Source organism: Sminthopsis crassicaudata, chromosome 3 (genome assembly GCF_048593235.1).
Source record: "Sminthopsis crassicaudata isolate SCR6 chromosome 3, ASM4859323v1, whole genome shotgun sequence".
NCBI lineage: Eukaryota > Metazoa > Chordata > Mammalia > Dasyuromorphia > Dasyuridae > Sminthopsis > Sminthopsis crassicaudata.
The window spans coordinates 511,078,391-511,100,133 of NC_133619.1; the positions used below are offsets into that span (position 1 = coordinate 511,078,391).

The 21,743-nt window shown below is 37.9% G+C and overlaps 1 protein-coding gene across 5 annotated transcripts in view; it reads right to left on the reverse strand.

The window, feature by feature from the left end:
- FAM168A (family with sequence similarity 168 member A) overlaps nucleotides 1-21,523 on the reverse strand; it is a 188,303-nt gene extending 166,780 nt beyond the window's left edge. For 4 of the 5 annotated variants that reach the window (XM_074304026.1, XM_074304024.1, XM_074304027.1 and 1 more), the window contains exon 1: nucleotides 21,320-21,512. The gene's annotated coding sequence lies outside the window, so the exon portion shown is untranslated. Of the gene's footprint in view, nucleotides 1-21,319 lie in introns of all 5 variants that reach the window. The other variant, XM_074304028.1, reaches the window with a different exon arrangement.
- Between the last annotated feature and the right edge of the window lie 220 nt (nucleotides 21,524-21,743).

Below are 21,743 nucleotides of genomic sequence, written 5' to 3' on the forward strand. Positions count from 1 at the left end.
AAAGCTACAACAAAGCAAATATCACAGTAAAGAGAATCTTTTGGTTTCCCAGTGCACATAAAAGTTATGTTTACAGTATATAATAGTCTACCAAGTGTGTAATAGTATTATGTATAAAAATGTATTTTATTGCTACAAATATTATTCTCTAAACCTTCAGCAACCTTGTGCTAGTGGAGGGTCTTACCTCAATGATGATGGCTACTGACTAAAACTGGTGGTTGCTGAAGGTTGGAGAGGTTATGCAATTTTGTAAAATAAGAAAACAAGTTTGCCACATCAACTGACTCAGCTTTTCACTTGAATATTTAGAGGTTGCTGCACAGTTATTAGCCTAATTTTAATATTGTTGTGTCTCAGGGAACAAAAAAGACCCACAAGAGAGATGGGGAACTTTGAGTAGGTAGAATCATCAGAACAAACAAAGCATTTAGTGATTAACTTTGCTCTTATGTGGGCATATACAAGGAATAACCTCCTGCCCACTTCCAAACAAATGCAATAGTAGCATCAATTATCAGTGATCATAAATTACCATATCATATATAATAATGATGAAAAGGTCTGAAATATTACAATAATTATCCAAATATGATATACAGACATGATGTGAGCATGTGGTTTTGGAAAAATTGTGTTCAGCCATCTTTTAGTTATGTCTGAATCTTCATAACTTCATTTGGGATTTTCTTGGCAATACTAGAGTAGTTTGCCATTTTCTTCTCTAAGTCATTTTACAGATGAAGAAATTGAGGAAGAGTTAAATGACTTGCCCAGAGTTACATAGCTTCTGAGGCTGATTTGAACTCAGTAAGATAAGTCTTCCTGACTCCAGAACTGAAACAGTTGCCACAAACCTTCAATTTGTTTAAAAATACATATATATATATATATATATATATATATATATATATATATATATATATATATATATATATATGAAGCAAAATAGTAAAGTGCAATAAAATGAGATATTTCTATATTTCACTTAATCTAACTCAAAAGAAAACAAAACTCTGTGATAACATTATCTTCATTTTACAGCTAGAGAAACTGAATTGGCAGAAGTTAAGTGACTTGCTTGTCATCATACAGTGTCTGGGAAGTCTTCCAGACTTCCAAGCAAAGAACACCACCTCCCTGCTTAGTTGCTCACTCATTCACTGGGCCCTAAAGAACTGGACACAATAGGAGTATAGTCATGAATTTAAAGTCAGAGAACCTGGACTCAAAGCTCAACTCTGCCCTTTTCTACCTGTGTGAAATCTGGACATGTCACTTTATTTCTCTAAGCCTCATTTCCTCAATATGGAAAAAAAAAAAAAAAAAAAAGGGAGCTGGACTGTGTGGCATCTTTTAACTCTAAATTGCTATGTTCAGAGACTTCCCAGCCAGGTTCTCCTACCTTCAAGATTGGAGGGTCACCCTCAAACCAAGATGAGAGCCATGGGAGACTTTAGTGGAAATATGAAACATCCTATATGACACCTGCAAACTGAGCATTCTGGCTATATCTAATGTACAGCAACATATTTGGCCAAATGAACAATTCCAACATACAAATGTAAACAAACATCATTATTCAAATTTGTACAAATCCAACATCAGAGCAACTAACAATTTTTCCTATTCCTAAAGTAATAATATCTCCCTATGAGATGGGAAGCATATATATGATTCATCCTCCTAAAAGAAAGAAAAATGAGACTCAGAGATATTAAATGCTTTAACCAAGGTCACACAGCTAAGAATTATCAGAAACAGAATTCTAATCTTCTAAGTTTAAAGCTAGTTTTGTTTTCACAATGTCATTCAATTTCTAAGAAGATGTTTCTCCTATCTGGATCCCAACAACCCCAAATATATTTCTCCCAATTAACATCCTTCCAACATTAAAGGATCAGCTAATCCTACTTTCTCAGATCTCAACCTGCAATTTCTTTGTACTTCTGTTATCCATTTATATACTCATCTATATCTTAACTATCTATATACTTATCTTTTCCCCATAGGCCAATAAGTTCTTCCAGGCAGGCATCAGGTCCTATTAAAGCTTAGCACAATGCCTCCAACACTTAGCACAGCCCCTGGCACATGGTAATCACCTCATAATAAGTGCTTGCTCACTAGACTTATCAATATCTCCCTCAGAGCCCAAAGCTAAGTCTTACACAAAGCAGATGCCTAATACATATTTGTTTTATTCACAGAATATCAGATTTGTAAGGGAGCTCAGAAAACATACCTGCTGCATTGAGCTAACCTACAGAATTCACTGAAGACCAGAAGGAAAGGGATCTCCCTATCTTCTAAAGAGTTCACTCCATTTACAATTGAATGGAATGTTTTTATATCATGTAGACACAGACTTTTGGTAGACTAAAAAGATTTTCTAAATGGCAACAAAACAGAAATGAAACTATTCTTCCTTGAATTCCATAGCAGTTATCATTACAAGCAGAATTTTCTCTCCAGATGATCCACTAGCTACCTAGAAACCACCTGCCAGATCCAAACTACAGAAAATTGGCTCTGCACCAGGCTAATTACCCAACCATTCCAAGTAGTTTATACTAGCACAAGCTGAGAGAAAAAGGCTGTCAGCCAGAACGTGAAAGAAATTAAACACACCAGGAGAGCCTAGGCTCCAAATACCATTGGGCATCTATTTCTATGAGAATAACGGCACAATTTAGGAAGCTCAGCAAAGTATACCATTATTAAAACAAACATCCCATTGAAGCTACGGTTATCTGTAAATAGCTACATTGTTTCCACTGTCACTGGTCCCATCTCCACTGTAAGGAGGTCTGTGGAGGAGCCTTTCTAAGAAAATACAGTTCAGATTTCTGTAATCAGATTTCCTTTGTGCTGCATTTGTGAGTAGGTGGATGAGGAGAGGGAGAAGGGAGGGTAAAAGCTAGAAAGAATCCATGTTCCAAAGAAGCAAAATGACTATCTCAATTTTCTATTCTGTTTTTAATCCTCCTCCTAAACTTTGAGCCTAAGAGAGCAGGAATTTTTGTTGGCTGGTCATTTCAATACTGTTCTACTTTTTGTGACCCCATTTGGGGTTTACCTGACAAAGATACTGACATTTCCTTCTTCAGCTCTTTTTATAAATGAAGAAGGCAAAGAGGGTTAAGTGACTTGCTCAAGATTACACAGCAAGTAAATATTTGAGTATGGATATAAGCCTTCCTGACTCTAGGCCCAGCACTCTATTCATTTCCCACCTCTAGGACAGGATTTGTCAAACCTGAACTGTATCTCACCCAGTATTTAGCTACTCTGCAATCAGTAAGCATTTAGTTTGCTAAACTGAATTAATCAAAGAATTTTAGAAATACAAGGGATCTTAAAGCCCATCTAATCCAATCCTCTCACTTTGCAGACAAAAAAAAAAAAAAATGAAATCCAGTAAAGGGACTTCAAACACAGGCCCATATTCTATCTATTCTGGCTTATATTACCTATAGAGTTTGTTTAGTGAAATGTGTTTCCTTAGGGAATGAACAAGATTATGACTCTGCTTAAATTTGTTCAATCTTTATAACATCTAGGGAAGTATGGAATCCCATAAATCTATCTTCTTTTTAACTTTTAAGGCCAAAGAAGAATGTATAAGATTGCAATATGTAAAAATTATTTCTCTGTCAGTCTGATGCAATTTTTTCTATACGAAGCCTTATCAGACTATTCATGATTGCTCAGCCTGAATCCATGATTGAGCATAATAATAAAACTTAGGTTTTTGCTTCCATAATTTCTACATCATGCTAAATATTTATTTGGCAGCAGTTACTCACTGCATGAACACAAAGAGGAGATATTTCTCTCATAACAAAGATAAAAGTCAGATTTCTAAGATCTATAAGAAGTTGATTCAAATTTATCAGCATAAGAGTCATTGCCCAATTGATATAAATGGTCAAAGGATATAAAGAAGCAGTTCTCAAGAGAAAAAAGGCATGCTATCAACAACCACATATTAAAAAATTGCTCCAAAATCTCTAATAATTATAGAATGTGACTATATAGAATATAGTAATTATAGAATAGTGATTATAGACTCACTAATAATTATAGAAATGCAAATTAAAGTAATTCAGAGACATCAAAGATGATAAAAGAAAATGACAGTTGTTGGAAAGGCTATGGTAGAGCAAGTAGTGTTGGTAGAGCTATAAATTGGTCAAATTATTCTGGAAAACAATTTATAACTACATCCAAAAAGTCATATCCGTACATTTTGATTTGGAAGTACCACTAGGCTACTACTATCTTATACCTCTAAGGAGATCACAGAAAGAATGGATTGGTACATATAAAAATATTTATTGTAGTTCTTTTTGTGGTAAACAAAGAACTGGAAATAAAGGGGATACACAGGAAATGATTGAACAAATTATGGCATATGAATATAATAGCTATAAGAAGGAAATAACAATAAAACACTTAAAATTTATAATCAATGAATGACCAAATCTGATTCTGAATGCCTGATAATGAATCATACCATTGAAATGCCATGAAATGATAGATGGGAAAGAGGTACAGAATGATCATAGTTTTCAGACCTGGCCAATGTGTTAATAAGTTTTACATTAACTACACTTATTTGTTTGCTTTTATGTTAAGGGGAAGATTTCAGGGGAAAGAGAAGGTTAGTAAGAGTATTACTAAAAAGAAAAAAAAGTATCAATGAATCATTAAAAAATAATTAGGAGATCAAAAGAAAGTTCAGAAGGGAACACAAACAAGTAGGGCAGGTCTGTCTTACTATGTTAAAATTTAAATACACACATACAAAAAAAAATTTTCCTAAGTTGTACATAATGGAGAGTCAGAATTTCACATTTAGCCTTTTTTCTGTTGCTCTTTGTATCAGAAAATATTAATGTTGTTTATTTAGATTCACAATAATAAGAAATTTTATTAGTAAGATAAGGAATTGAACTAGATGATTTCTAAGATCTCTTCTGATTCAAATAATCTATGAATGTATTTTTTTTAAATCCCAGTTTTCATATTATCCAGAGCACCCTACTACAAGATGTGATTCTCTTCAAAGTAAACACATTTCTAAGCCACTGATGCAAAAGAGAAAAACAGCTTAGTGGAAGAGGATTGAGAATATGGGAGTAAGAAAGACTAACTGATCAAACTTAGCTCCTAATATAGACTAGGTAGCCCTAAGAAAGTGAATTCATCTTCCAGCACCTCAGACACTAATTCTAAAAAGTATAGAACAGCTGCTCATGTATATTGATAGGATTTCCTCACTGGGAGCTCCCAAAACCAATAAAGCTGAGATTCAGATCCATTTTCCAAAAGCATAGGTCAAGAGTAACAATGCCAAAAAGAGAGGGGAAGAAAAGATTAAAAGACCTAAATCCTCCCTTCCTTTTCCATATCACAAGGTATGACAGGATGAGGTGAACAAGAAGGAATCTCTACTTCCTAGCCATGAAACAATTGAACCCATGGGGATACCAAGTCCTTTTCCTAGCTAGTTTTCTACAGCTCAGAACTGCTGCCAAGGGGTTTAGACAACCTGGATCAGTCGGTAAATTACTTCACATCAGATGTAAAGTTTCAGATACAGTAATCTTCCAAGCCAAGTACAGAATTTCACAAGTGAACCATAAAGGGACCTGGTTCACGCCTGCCCATCCAGAATGTTTTCCCAGAAACATTTGGTCCTCTAATTCAGTATCTATGGTACATTAGACTAAATGGATTGTAGTCATCCCTTTCTTCATAGAGTTATAAAGATTAATAGAACAAACCCATTAGAAGAAGAAAGTTTAAGATACTTAAGAAAATAAACTGTTTTCAAACACCCTCAAGCACTTGAGAAGCACCAATTTATATACAATTGATATGCTAATTACAAGTCTTTCCTAGCCATTCATTAAAACAAATTCCCTAAAGGCTTCTATGAAGTAATACTCTATTAGCTTTCTTTGATCTACTGGTATGTCTCAATTCAGTTTATAAAACATTTATTAAGTGCAGACTCTTCAAGGGCCTCTGTATCTAAAATACAACTGAACTTCTTTATAAATATTCTGTAGTTCAAACTGGTCAAATTTCTCATTAGGAAAAACTAAGATTATTGCTTAATTTCACAGGATTTAGAGCTAGAAGAACCCTTAAAGTAGGAATTCTTAACCTGGGGTCTGTGAATTTATTTTGATATTTTGGTAACTGCATTTTAATATAATTGATTTTATTTCATGCAGTTAAAATGTAATTCTGAAAAATGGTTCATAAATTTTACCAAACTGCCTCCAAAAGAGTCAATGACACAAAAAAGCTTATGAACTCCTACCTCAGAGAGAAATCAACTAATAACAATTCCTCATTTTATAATTGTGAGGCATACCAAAGTTATGAAAGAAGGTGTAGAAAACTACCTTTCAAGGAATTTACATCTTAGGGAGCAAACAACATATCCAGGAAAATATTAATTTTTCTAAAGGGGAAAGGAGGGGGGAATGCCTCCCTCAGGGAAAGAAAAGTCCTAGAAAGCCAAATTTCCCCATTAATTTGAGCTTTAATTCCTTAGGCAATAAAATTTTGTTACTGCTGTTTTAATAATTTTGAATAAAAATCTTCCTCAAATATTATTTCTGAATATTCCTGTGAAAGCAAATGAATTAAGTAACCTATCTCAGACTCATTTTCTAATCAATAAATTGGAAATAATCCCTTTGCCTAAAGAAAAGGCTCTTAACATTTTGTGTATTGTGTGGCCCCACTTGGGTAGCCCAATGAAGCCTTGGGACTCCTCAGCATCCTGTTTGGTTGCCTACATTCATCATTGAAGGAAATGCTTGATTTCAACTAGATATGAGTGAAATTAAAGATACAATTTCTTCCGATCCAAATTCACAGAACATCTGAAATAAAGAGCCTCAAGAAATGCAGATTAAGAAGTCCTGGCCTCAAGGTAGTTGTAAGAAACAAGAATGATAACCTCAAGAGACTTGTAAACCTTAAAAATGCTCTGAAGTCTAACGTGTTGTATAATAACACTATCATCAACAACAATAACATAAAAAGTGACTTATTAATAAAACACATATAACTCTTAGGATTAGGCCTCTAAACTTCTCCCTGGACTGCCCAGTGGAATCTGGGTGCTTTCTTCATGGGTATACACTAGGAAAAGTCATCAAGCAGCATGAGGTAATGGGAATCAAGCTGAATTTGGAGGAAGATCTCTCTGTTCCAAACTTGTGGCTCAAACCTTCAGTTTCTTCATATATAAAATGAGGATAATACCTCACGGGATTGTTTTAAGCAAAGCATCTTATTTGACTTTTTTTTTTTTTTTTAAATAACATTACTAAGCTGTTAGAAAGGATACCATTGATATAATTTACCTAGGTTTTACATTTGACAAACATAGGCAAATGTGAGCTAAACAATAAAGTTATTATGAATTCAGAAGTAGTTGAATGGCTAGAACCAAAGATTAGTCATAAATGGCTCACTATCAACTTGGAAGTTCTCCAGGTAAGTGTCCTGATATCTACTGCCTGGTCCTGTGCTGTTTCATATTTTTATCAATGGCTTTGATAAAAGCACAGATTCCCCACTTATCCAATTTGTAAATCATACAGATCTGGGAGGAAAAGCTATCACACAGAAAGAAGGGCTTCAAAAAAGTCCCTGATTGGCTAGAGTAGTAGGATTAATTTAACACAACTTTATACTTTATACTTTATTGAGGGCAAGGGTAAAGCTACTGTGGTTTTTATCTTTGCATTCCAAATCCCTGGCACACAGTCTCAAATATAATAGGTGCCTAGTAAATGCTTATTGAAAAACAACTAAAATGTTCACATTTTTTGACCCAGAGATTCCACTACTAAATATACAAGGTTAAAGATAAACAGTAAATCCCCTTATACCAAAATATTTATAACAGCACTTTTTGTGGTAACAAAATACTGGAAACAAAGCAGATACCCTTGGATTAGGGAATGGCTAACCAAACTGTGGTATATGAGCATAATTAAATATTACTGTGCTGTAAGAATATAATAAAGAAAAAGAAGCAAGGAAAGACTTACAAGAACTGAAGCAGAGTGAAATAAGCAAAGCCAAAAAAACAATATACATAATAACTACAACAATGTAAACAGGAAAAACCACCACCACAAAAATAATCAAAAATAACTGTTTCATAAGCAAGCAGGGCTTCAAAAAAGAGATATGAGAAGGCACCATTCTTTTGAAAAAGGTACAAGCCTACAGGCATGGAATTTTGCATGAAGTGTCAGATTTTTTTCAATGTATTGATTGGTTTTAATTGTTTTTTCACATCTTCTTCCTTCTTCCTTTAAAACAGATATATAGGATGTTTTTTTGGGATAGGGGAGGAGGATAGATACAGAAGAAAATTCAAGCCGACATTTAATTGAAATAATAATGCGAAATTTAATAAGGATAAAGGTGAAGTGCTGGATTTTGGTTTTAAAAAATCAATTTCACAAGTACAAGAAGAAAGTTACATTGGCTAAAAGATAGTTCACTAAAAAAAAGAACTAAAGGATCTTAATGGTCAGCAAGTGCACTATGAGTCAGCTGTGAGAAAAGGTGGTCAAGAAAGTTAACATCCATATTATATTTGTCAACATATACTTTTCAGGAATAAGGGGGGGGGGTAATGTTCTCTGCCCTGGTCAAACCACACATGGATTTCCATATTCAATTGGGGGTGCCATATTTTAGGAAGGATATTGATGGCAAAAAGTTTATAAACGTATGCCACATGAAGCCTCGATTAAGGAGCTTAGGAATGATTTGCCTGAACATGTCTTAAAGGGGACATGATAACTAGCTTCAATTACTAGAAGAGCTGAAACATGAAAGAGGAATTAAATATTGTTCAGTTCCAAAAGGCAGAACTAAGATAAATATATAGAAAATAAAGAGATACATTTAGGCATAATATCAAGGAAAAAACTTACCAAAAATTAGAGCTATGTTGAAGTGGAATGGGCTATCTCAGTAAATAGCAAGTTCCTCTCATTAAAAGTTCTTCCAACAAAGTCTATTTGTGTTGTAGCTAGAACTGTGGCCACTGAGATCCTTTCTAACTCTGAAATTCTCTGAAATACAAGTTACTGTTATTATACATCTTATTCCCCCCCCCTCCCAGTAAAGTGTATTTCCCACAGGACCTACAACTCAGTAGATACTCAAATGTTTGTTGAATGAATAAATGAACATATCATAGAAGGTTCTAAGGAAAATGGTCAGAAAGGCCAAGCCAGGAGAGCAACATAATTTGAATGAAGTTAATAACTATCTATATACTATGGATGAAATGTGCTGTTAACTCAGTTGAGTGATGCTACAACCTGAGAAGTAAATACTAAATGTCCTTTGGAAAGATGGCACCAATACAATTAAAGTGTTTCTCTAAATGTCAGCAGGAAAGAGTCAACCTAAAATGTAATTAGCTTAAAATAACCTATAAACTTGGACTATTGGCCTTACATTGACTTGCGGAGGCTAAATTGCTTACCATGATCCCCAGATCAAAAATCATCTTCACAAAACATCTTCAGAGACAACAGACCAAATTGAATTCAACAAGCAATTTATTAAACATCTATTCTACATGATACCTTACTGAGGGTAGGATTAGAGATAAAAGGCTTAGATAATTGGCATAGCCTATACCTGTGCTGACAGCCTAATGATAGGAATATTGACATACATGATTAACATGGCAAGAGCATCAGAGACTGAGATAAGGCAAAGGGCTCCTTGGGGTTCATGGACAGATCATTCATTGCTGACAAGGATAAGGGAAGATACCACTTAAGAAACATCTGAGTTAGACTCTAAAGGGAGGGTGAGAATTCAACAAGCACAGAGAACAAAGTCACTGAAAGAAAGAGGGGACATGGACAAGTTAGGTGAGTTCAATTTAGCAATAAGGCAGAGTACAAGAAAAAAAAACAGTTCAAAATAAGATAGTCAAGATAGAGTGACACAAGACTGTCGAGGACTTCCAATGAATATCATCAAGTTTACCTGGTAAAGAAGCTTATAAATAACTGGAAAAATTACTATAGAATTTTAGGCAAAACAATAAAATTATCAGATATACACATAAGGAAAATAAATCTGGCAGTCTCTATGGCATGGATTGAAAGAGAACAGGCTAACCTGATAGAAAGCTCCTGCAATATCTGCCAACATGGATATAAAAACTTGCCAGTTTCTACATACAAAAAAAAAAAAAGAGCTGGACTCTCTACTATAGCATTCACCATCAATGTAGCAAATCTCCCTTGGACAGTAAAGATCATCACTCTGTTCATAGGCATGTTTTCTAATTGTAGTGGAATTAGCAAACCAGAGACATGAACAGCATATTCTTTCAATTGGATTCTGAAACTGGAAATGACAATGTTTGTGTCCTGATCTGTAAGGCTCAAATAAAAAGAAAAATATTTATACGCATACACATGTCCCAAAAAAGATACTTTGAAGCTATAAACTGTTAAAATCATAGAATGTCAGAATGGAAAAGAGTCCCAGAAATCATCTAAACCAACCTCCTTATTTTTCAAATGGGTAAACAGAAGCCAAAAGTAGGGATGGGACTCACCCAGAAGACAAAGTTAGGTCTGGCAGAACCAGAACCTGAACCCAGGGCTTCTGATATGAAGTTTAACACTCTCCCCATTTTCTATATTAGATGGTCAAAGTAACAAATCCCAGATCATTGAGTCATTATGAATATGTTAATACATAATTCGAGGGGAAGTCAGCAATAAGCATTTATTAAGCACTTCCTATATGTCAGGCACTATACTAAGCAATAGAGATACAAAGAAAGGTAAAAGGCAGTCCCTGATCTCAAGAACATCAAAGTCTAATCAGGAAAACAACTTGTAAACAAATAGGTAGACAATATTTAATCAAAATTTCAATTGGATGGTAGATGTGGATGTAGTGAATTTCAAAGGAGCAGAGGTTATTAAGTGATGGTTGTAGAGAGCATGAGCTTAGAAACAGCAATGGGAAGCAGGGAGCATTCTAATTTCCCCATATGAACCACTCACTGAGTCATGGGTTATGAATTAAAGTGCAAACACTGATGCAAAGAGTAGACAGAGAGGCTGTGTCATCAGGAGCCCAAGTCTAAATGAGAACTAGAAGAGGGAAAAAGAGGGAAAGAAAAAGATATAAGATGAAACCAAGTTTATTGCCTATGGAGCAAGCATTCCAGAGAGCACAAGTGGAAGGGAAAGCAGTATCCCATAATGGAAAGAGAGCTGGCTATGATCTGACAATAACCTCAGTTCAAGTTCTATCTCTGACAAACTGCCTGGGTGACTCTGGACAAATCATTTAACCTCTCAGTACTCCCAGGCTCTTTAAGCATAGCTGCAGATCTTTACTAATAGTGTTTCCTTAATAGAAGTTCCTCATATCAATGAAATCACAAGTCTAGAACAAAAAATTAATAAGAATTAGATCTCTAAGGTTTAGCTCTCTTAAGTAGTTATCTCAGCGAATTCATCCTTAAAATATCTGGGAAGAAGTCCCAGTCAAACAACAAATAATAATGTATTCTTGGGTACCTTGGCAAAAAGCAAACTATAAATTTGTACTCATCCTCTGTGGCTCCGATTCCCTTACATTCTATCCCTTCCTATTTGTCCCTATAACCTCTACTATAGTAAATTCTCAACTGACTGGCCTGAATTACAAGATTCTCAAATACTAGTCTCCTGGCCCCCAGATTCTTTATGCCCATTCTATTTCCACATATCGAGAAACATGTTCCTTCAAACCCAAGTTTGATTATGTGTCTCTCCTGCTCATTCACTCTGTGTGGCTTATTAGCCACATAGTAAACTCTTTATTCTGGCCTTCAAGATCCTCCATACTCTAATTGCAACCCTACTTTTCTAGTTTCAGCTCAAATCATCCTTCTATATGCACTCTATCTACATTTCATATACACCTCAAGGACTGATTGTGATCCCTCAAACATTTTCTATGTTATTCTACCTTCACACCTTAAGTTCCCCAAGCCTGTGATCCTCCCCACATGTCTGTCTATAAAATGACAGAAGGTGAACTAGGTGATCTCTAAAGTCTTTCCAAGCCCTCAATCTATATCAAATTATGCCTACCAGTTTACATCACACATGCTTGAAGATGCCATTCAAATGCCAAACCCCTTACACGAAGTTTTCCCTGTTTCTCCAATTGGCAATGAGTTGCTCCTTATTCAACCTAATTCAACAAACATCTAATAAGAACCTGCTTGAATATATATATATATATATATACATATATATATATATATATGTGTGTGTGTGTGTGTATATATATATATACACACACACACACACACACACACACACACACACACACACACACACACATATCTTGTACACATAAATCCCCCATGCACACGAAGCTGGGAATATGAAGACTAATATAAAGATGACCGCTGTCCTTAAAGAGCCTATACCATAATACCTGGGATGATATGCTGTGAATGCTTAGAAGTATAGGTAAGATCATCTGAGAAGAGAAAGTGCTGTAACAACTAGAGAATCAAGGAAGCCTTTCCCTGAGGAAGTGGGGCTTAAGAAGGAAGACAGGAATTCTGAAAATGCAGAGATACTGAGAAGTTGTCCACAAAGGGGCCTAAAACTTCCAGAGAGCAGAAAGGGAGTCGACATGTGGACAATTGGTTTGTGTATCCAAAAAAGCAAATTATTCTTGACTGTTTAGAGAGCACTTTGTTTAAATCAGGATGTTGTGAAGAGAATGAATTAAATCTAAGCAAGAGAGAGACCAGCTTAGACTAGAAGGCATAGGGGGTGACAAAAGTGTCCATAATATTCAGTTTTGGATTTCCTTCCTTTGTATGACATGTGGAGGTGGCCACAAAGGCATGTGCCAGAACTCATAATACACACCAGAGTTGGAAAGCAAAATATGAGAAATCAATGGTCACATCTAGTCTGAATTGTACCAACTGGCTAGACTTCTAGCTTGCTATCCTTACAGAAGGGGATCTGCACTGGCAGAGGCAATGACATACCTAATGTCTCTAACAGACTCTCAATTCTCCAAGATTAGTATTCACATATTCTCTAAAGCTGAATATACTGCTTTGCATATACTGGACCCATAATAAATGTTTGCTGAATAAACAGATTCAATTAATAGCATATATGTGATACTTTATATAAAATTATTTGGTATGGTTATATTACATCCTTTAAAGGCCAAGACTGTTCAGAGCAAACAACCCCTAAAAAAGTCTTGAAACCATGATTACAATCATTTCACTTATAAGAATACAATATTAATTATCAAAGCATTTAATATATTACCAAAATCTTTAGAATACTTCTAAACATAAGTGAAAGCCTCCATTGTATTCTCATTAAACTTGGAAGAAAAACAGACTTGATTAAATGACTGTCCTTAATCTGCCATTTATTAACTGTGTGATCCTAAACAATCACTTGACCCTCACTAAGCTTCAGTTTCTTCATTTGTACATTAAACATACACTATTACTTTTAAGGACCAGCAAATGAGCTACCTTCTACAAGAAGATTTCTCTGCTTTCTAACCCTTCCCCAACAAGCAATTTCTTCCTCCTGAAATATTTGTGGTGCACATTGTCTAGATTTCTCCTTTCGCCCTTATTAAATGTTAGGTTATAATTACAATTTCCCCCAACTTAAAAAAAATCACAAACTACTTTAAATTAGGAATGACAATATCTTTTTATCTCCTGACCCAGTGCAGGTTTTTGTAAACAGTAGTTAACTAACAGTTGTTGAATTGAAAAGAAAGCAAGGCTATAGCAATGAGATTTTTAAAAAGAAGAAATTAAGGGAATCAATATAGAAAAAGAGTAAACAAGAATTATCACTTTTTGTAAATGGCAATATGCTTTGCTAAGAGAACAATATTCAATCAAAAATTAATTGAAACAATACCTTCAGTAAAATAGCAGGCTATAAAATAAATGCACAAAAATCAAGATAAATGATGAAGTACTCTTCCCACCCTTTAACAAAGAGGCAATAGACTAGAGCAGTGGAGTCAAGCTCAAATAGAAATAGAGGTCATTGGGGCAGCTAGATGGCACAGTGGATAGAGCACTGGCCCTAAAGTCAGGAAGACCTGAATTCAAATTTGATCTCAGACACTTAGTACTTCCTTGCTATATGACCTGGGCAAGTCACTTAATAACCCCAACTGCCTCAGCTAAAAAAAAAAAGAAGAAGAAGAAGAAGAAACAGAACTCTGAAATAGGAGTCATTGATGTTGTACATAGGAATCCTTAGGAACCACTATTAACTTAGCTTTAAAAGGGAATATTAAAAAAAATTAATTATAAACCTATGTACCCAATATAGGTACATTTGAGATTCCTCAAAGACCAGCCTGCCAACCAGGATTAAGGCAATGTTTTTGTGAAAGTATTTTGTAAAAACAGGAAGATTGTTTTTAATATATAAAATACAATCAGTTTAGCAATTACCACTGATAAGCTGTGCTAAATATTTCACAGAGCAAATTTTCTCTGAAAGCCTTTCAGTATCTTTTCCCTCTCCTCCTTCCCTCTAGCCTCAAAAGAAAAAGTGTCCCCCATTCCTTGCCTATGCCATTGCCTCCAGCATAGCTCTTTTAAATCCATCCTTTACTACCTACTTCCCAAAGTTTTGTTCTAGAAGGCAATCCCATCTCTCATCTGCCCACAAACATGTTCAGGTCTTCCCAATCCTAGAAAATAATGGTAAAAATCTTTCTTTTGACCCTTCTTATATTATCCAACATCATTTCCCATTCTCCCTTTCAAGGCCAAACTTCTCAAAAACTTGAATGGTGATGGAAAAGGGAGAAATTTCAGAGTTTCTGTCACTGACACCATCACCTGTTCTCATATTATGCTGGAAAAGCTGGTGATACCTTTGACTCTTTCTCTTTCCATTCATTTCCCACAATCCAAAAAAAAACTGCAAAATGCTGTTGGAACTCTCTCCACATTATATCTCCTATCTGGCTCCTTTCTTTCTATGCCCATTTTCACCATTATATCTTTCTTGTGTAATATGGTCTGTAGGACAAAAACAGCTCATATTTAAACATTGTCTTAAAGGTTTACAAAATACTTTTCTCACAAAAATCTCATGAGTTGGTAGGCTCATATAATAGCCTCTCCATTTTACAAATAATAAAATTGAGGTGAAGAAATGTTTTATGACTTGCCCTATGGTCACATAGTTGCAATAAGAGAGGGAATTTGAACTCAGGTCTCTCCCAATAGCTACACTCAGTATGCATTCAACTGATGAAAAATACTGAATATTGAAGGAACAAGGGTAGGAGAAAACAACTCTGTGTAACCTTGGATCAAGTCCAAAACCTGATTTACCCATGGAGGGTATTCCATCCCAAGCTCTGACCCCCAGCACATACGTAAAAGCACTTGGCACAGCCCTTCCAGGCAGTTCCTTTCCCATCTGAGAGATGAGATCAGACCTTTCTGGGCTTTGGTTTCTTCCTATATAAAATGAAGGCTTTGAACTGTTCCTTCTGGCTCTACAGTTCTGGTATTCTAAGGCTCTATGAAAAAGGAAAAATGGAAGAGCTATCAGGAAATCCCCATTTACTAAGTGGGGATCCAATAGCATAAAACAGGTCAAGCTGAGCACCAAGTTGTGTTTGCCTTGTTAGCAGCCCCTTTCTCCTCAGCACATGGGAAGATCAGACCCATGCAGAGGCATTACAAAACCAAGAAATAGCACAAAGTGCCCTCACTCCAGGAGAGATCTTCATTTACATTTTCCTCCTTGCTGAGGTCTTTTACTCATAGCTGAGAGGGTTGCTATGTTCCAAAAACACCTTAGCCTGCTGTCATGGTTCTCAAGAAGGTATTTCCAATATGTTTCCCTCAGGTAGGACCCAAAACGAGGACCCTATTTATGAGCTCCTGACACTCTACCTTCCCATGATGGAGAATGGGGGGACACTGGGAGCAACTAGGCAGCTCAGTGTATAGAGCTTTGGGTCTGGAGTCAGGAAGACTGAGTTCAAATTCAGGCTCAGAAGATGTGCAGAAGATTAGATGTGCAAAACCCTAGACAAATCACTTAAACTCTTTCTGCCCCAGTTTCTTCATCTGTAAAATGGGCACAATAATGGCACCTACCTTGCAGGGCTGTGGTGTGGTTCAAATGAGATATTTAAAAATACTTAGCACAGTACTTAATACTCAGAAGACAATAAATACTTGCTTCCTTTCTTCCCTCCTTGGCCCTTTATTTCCTCTATGAAATGAAGGGTTTGCCTTCAGCTGATCTTCTATAGGCCCTTCTACTGGCTCAAATATTTCTAAATGTTACTTGGCTTTACAATGTGCTATAGGTCTTTTCAACAGATTTGTCTTCTTAAATGTTGGGTTTATTGGCTGGATGGATGTGGAAAGTACTAGAGGATGCCAGGTAACAAGGGAGAAAAAGTCTAAGAAGATCAACTGGTCCCAAACTATCCACAAAGCAGATGTAATTAAGAATGGGCTATATTGGCTTTCATATATATGTGCACAATTAAAATGGATTGAAAACTGTTAGTATATCAGTGATACACTTTTAAACTTGTAATGTATATGGCATGATGTATTTTTATCTTACAGAATAAGTCAACTATATATTTTTCTCATGATAAATAGCTGTATGAAATTGTTTCTTGAATATTTTTCTTCTCTCAATATCCTACCAGGATTTTTTTTTTCCTGTCCTGTATAATTGTACCTAATGTTGGCAAAAAAAATTAATTTAAAAAAAAAATTTTGAAATATTTTTGGAATTTGTGGGAACAGATTCAGAGGATCAGCATTTACAAATAAAGTGTTATTTGCCAACACAATTTCCCAGCAGAATGTACACACTTTGAGAACAGGGACTTCTCATTTGGTGATTTTATCCTCAGAAACACCTAGTGCTTAAACATAACAGGATCATAATATTAACTGCTGGATTAGACTGGGATTGATTTTAAAGGCTAGCATGATAATGCTGAAATAGTCCTTATGACATCATTTGGCCCAAAGCCTTCATTTTTAAAGAGGAAAACTGACCCAGGGAAAAGAAATGACATGCCTAAAGTCAGAGTCAGTAGCAAAATCTGAAGAAGCAAAGTTGACAAGCACATTGTAACCTTTAAAGTTCTAGACAAATGTAACTTGTTAGTACCATTTTCAGAAGTACATACTAATGTTTTGGGTAAAGATGTCATCTATATAGTTTTATGTGCATATCTGCATATCCCAGAAGTTATCTACTTTGGAAAAATACCCAAGTCCTCCCCTACTGATGCATGCAATTATGAAGGCTGCTAAATCTCTCTAATGAGTTATTATTTTGAATTCTAAAAACTAAAGGTTCAGACAATGCACCATTTTACCACTAAATGAGAAAACAAAAAATAATTTTGTACCCTAAAACAAAATCATCTTCAGAATTACTTGTCAGTTATATACTCATTGAATTACCAGTAATTGTTTAAAGTTGATTTATTATTGTTTATCATTAGAGAAAGGTTGAACATAATAATTAATATTTAACTGGTCTTCTCTGCCTCCAGTGTCTCCCTAATTCATCTAAGCCCAGAGCTGCCAGATGAAATTTTTCTTTTGCATAGACTGGATCACATACTTTCTCTACTCAAAACTCATACCCTCCCTAGTAATTACCAAATAAAGTTCAAATAAATCAGCCTGGCCTTGAGGGGTCTCAAAATTTGACTACAGTCTATTTCCCCATTGCTTCTCCAACCCAATCTACATTCAGTCCTGTCTCTGGTACATATCACACAATTTCCCACTTCCACACATTTGCTCAGGCTATTACCCATATTTAGGAGGTTCCCAGCTGGCCCTGCGTGTCTGCTGACTTATCTCTACCCATCAGAAAGACCTAAATTTAAATCCAGCCTCAAACATTTACTAGCTCTATGACAATGAGCAAATCATGTGACCTCTTCTCAGCTTCAATCTCTTTCACTATAAAATGGGAATATTAAGAAGACCAACTTCGCTCAGCTCTAAAAATAAAATAAAATAATATGCAAGGTGCTTTGCAAACTTTATAAATATTATATAAATATTAGCTAGCCTTTCTATATCTCTCCAGTGAGAGATAATCTTTTCTTCCTCAGAATAGTAAAGTGTAAAAAATCATAACTTCTAAGGCAAATGTCAGGTGTTCATTTTCTATGTGTTCATTTTCTACCTCTTAATGCTTACTGCGGGTATGACCTTAGAAAAGTCATGCAGTTTCTCAGGCTTCAATGTCCTTATCTGTAAGATAAGTGTTGCATTAGATGGTCTGAAGTCCCTCTTCCAACTTTAGAGCTATCATCCTCAAAATCTCTTATTCTATTCTTTGTGAATTATCATCTTATCTTGTATCATATCTTATTCTACTCTTTATTATCAAATAATTAAGGAACATTCATTCCCTTAGCTTATTCCCCCTACTAGATTAAAAACTTGAGGACAGGGAGTGTGGTTCTGTGGGGGGAAAAAAACCCACAAGTTTTTAAATTAGAAGATTCAAAAGTTCAAGTCTGCCTCCAACACTTAAAAGTTTTATGATTTCGAGTAAGTCATTTAACCTTGATAACTCTCAATTCTATAGCCCTGATGCATGTGTATATATACATATAATATGCATGCATATATAGACACAGAATTATATAACTAGGACAATGATCATAGCAACCATATTTCTCAGGGGTAGCATGAAGCAAGCATTTCAATGGAAAAGGAAGTTATCATTCTGTCTCCCAAAACACCAAACGTAGGGCTCTACAAGTACAAGGTGCTTAATAAATAACTGCTAACAATGAGCACATTTTGATTCAAATGGTAAAACCCTTTGTCACTTTGTTCATTTCTGAACGTATACAATAAAAATGCAAACCTTCACGATATTGCTTATTTATACATTCAAAACTGTAAATGTGAAGTCAAATGGTTTGATGGCTACACTCCAGAGCTGAGCACTTGAGCAAGAATAAAAACGATTTTGATTCCAGGGTGCTTATTTCCTTTTCTTTACACCCCTTACCATTTTTCCCCTCCATTTGAGCTCTAATCAACAACCACTTCACATTTAACATTTCACGAAATAAAGCAATTCAAGCAATCAAGTCCAGAGCAATGTTTTCCTTCATATGCATCTCTTCTTTCACTCACATGCTTCCAATGCCCTCTCTTTTCCTCCATCATTGCTTCTCAGTCAGGAAAAACCTGCCACTAAGCTTCAAAATCCCATCCTAGACTCAAGTAGAAATGAAGCCTTCGTTCCTTAGGCTTCTTATGGGACTGAGCCCCAAAATACTGGTTAACCAGCTTGTTCATGTCTGATCATGTGAATCTCTTTGGGAGAAAATTCAATCTATAGAAATACAGAATCATTATCTTATAGTTTACAAAGCAAAGGAGAAAGGGGAGAATCAAAAGGAAATGCATCAGTAGAACCTTCTTTCTATGATGAATATTTATTACATTTCTGTATTTCACATCTTCTCTCTGTTTACATAAAGCAGCCAGGCTGGGTTCATCTCTGTATTAGTGTGAGATATAATGATGGACTTAATTGCCCTGAAAACTGAGACACCAATAAATGGAGTCTTCAAGCAATCAATTTGAAGGAAAAAAAAAAAAAAGGCCCGAGCCTTTTATGCAGACAAGCAAGATTCCTGTACTCAGAAATAAAGCCAGCTTCACAGTTTTCAGCCTTGTCCATAGATCAGCCAAAGAAGGTTCATATCGATGACCTCGATATCTATCATCCAATCTGTCTATTAGAATTCTCATCTCCAAGGCTGGTTGTTTTTTTTTTAAGAAGGGGGGGGGGGAGGCAGCCGTTATCACACAGAATAAAACCCACACACTACATCCCCTCTTCATGTTCCCACCACTAACTAGTCTCGGTAGCACTGGCTTTGTTAACTTTCCCGTTCCAGTCTGAAGGAATCTCACAAGAGAACCTCTAATTTCACCCTCGGTGTGTATCAAGATACAGAGACTCAATTACCGAACTTGAATAAAATCCAAAAAAATGACAGAAACCTGACACTAAATAGCTTAACTCTTCTGAAAGGACCTTTTCCTGACCATTTCAAGGTGTCCTCGGTAAATGCCCTCTAACAAACCGGCTCAAGTGTTCCGGCCCCCGGCCCGCTCTGGACGTGCTCCTGATGCCCACTGGCAGGAATTCCGATGTCTCCTCTCCGGGGGGCGGGCTGGGGAGAGGGGCAGCTCGTGCCTCCCTTCCTTCTACCCCCATTCCTGGATGTCCCCTAACCCCCCACTCTAATTTAGCCTTAGACCTACCCCATCTGCTCGGATGGTCCATACCCCAACTTGCTCACACATAAATCTGGGGGCTTCCGGCTGCTTCTGCAACACCCACTCACCAGTCTCCCTGAGCTCCTTTCTGGGTCATGCTCTCTCTCTGATCCCTTTTCTAAACCCGGCGGTCACCGCAACGAAAGCTATTTCCTGAACGTCCTTCCCGTACCTGGCGCCCCAGGTGCCTTCTCCCCTAGTCTCCCCTCCCTGACGCCCCTCCCGGACCCCCCTCCTCCAGACGAGCGCCGCTCTTTCCCCGCACGGCTCTCCCCGTCCTCCTGGAGTTCTCTGACCCCTTCTCCCGGGTCCCCGAATTTCCTTCCCCTCCCGTTCTCCCTTCCCAGCTTGTTCCCCCCCACTTCTGTCTCTCCCTTCGCGCTCCCCAGGCCCTCCCGCAGGTGCCCCCTCTTTCGAATTCCCCACTCCCTTCTCCCTTCGCCCCGTCTCTGCCTCTCAGCTCCCCCGCCTTCTTCCTGCCAGTTCTCCACCATTCCTCATTGCCCCCAACCCTGCGTGACTCCCGGCCCCCCCAACCCTCTCCCCCCTCCAAGCACTCCCTTCATCCTCAGCCGTCTCGCGGCTCTCCTCCCCAGCCTCCCCCCGCCCCCGCATCCCCTCCTCCTGTCTGGCTCCTCTCCTCCCGCTAACTCCTCATTCTCTGCCCAGCTCCATCACCGCCTCCTCGTCTCCCCCCCACACTCCTCCATCCCCGAGCTCGCAGGCGGCCGCGGCACCTTCCCTCCCCCCGCGCCTCCCGCTGGGCCGGGGAGGGGGCTGCGGCCCCGGGAGGGGGGGGGCGGAGAGGCTGGCGCGGGGGCGCTTGGGGGCTCGCGGATGGCGCAGGCCGGGCCGGGATGGCGGAGAGCGCGTCCTCACCAGAGGGTAGCAGCGGGAGAAGGCGGCGGCGATGCCCTGCTCTCCCCCGGCGGCGGCGGCGGCGGCGTGCCCGGTCCCTCGGCCGGTGTCCGTGGCGGCTGCGCGCTGCGGGGCCTGGGCGCGGGGCTCGGGCTCGGCTCCGGCTCTCACACACCAGACCGTCCGCAGCGGCAGCACCAGCGGCAGCGGCAGCAGCAGCACCAGCGGAGTCCGACGGGTGGGGGAGGGGCACACGGGGGAGGGAGGAGGCGGGGGCGGGGGCGGGGGCGGGGGAGGACCCGGCGCGCCGCCGCCACACGTCCCTCCTCTCGGTTCCTGATTGGGGCGGGGGCGGAGGATGAGAAGGAGGGACTCCAATGTCCAGCATGCTCCATAACCGCGCCGGAGCCTACAACTCCCAATATGCCCCGGACTCCGAGCTTCG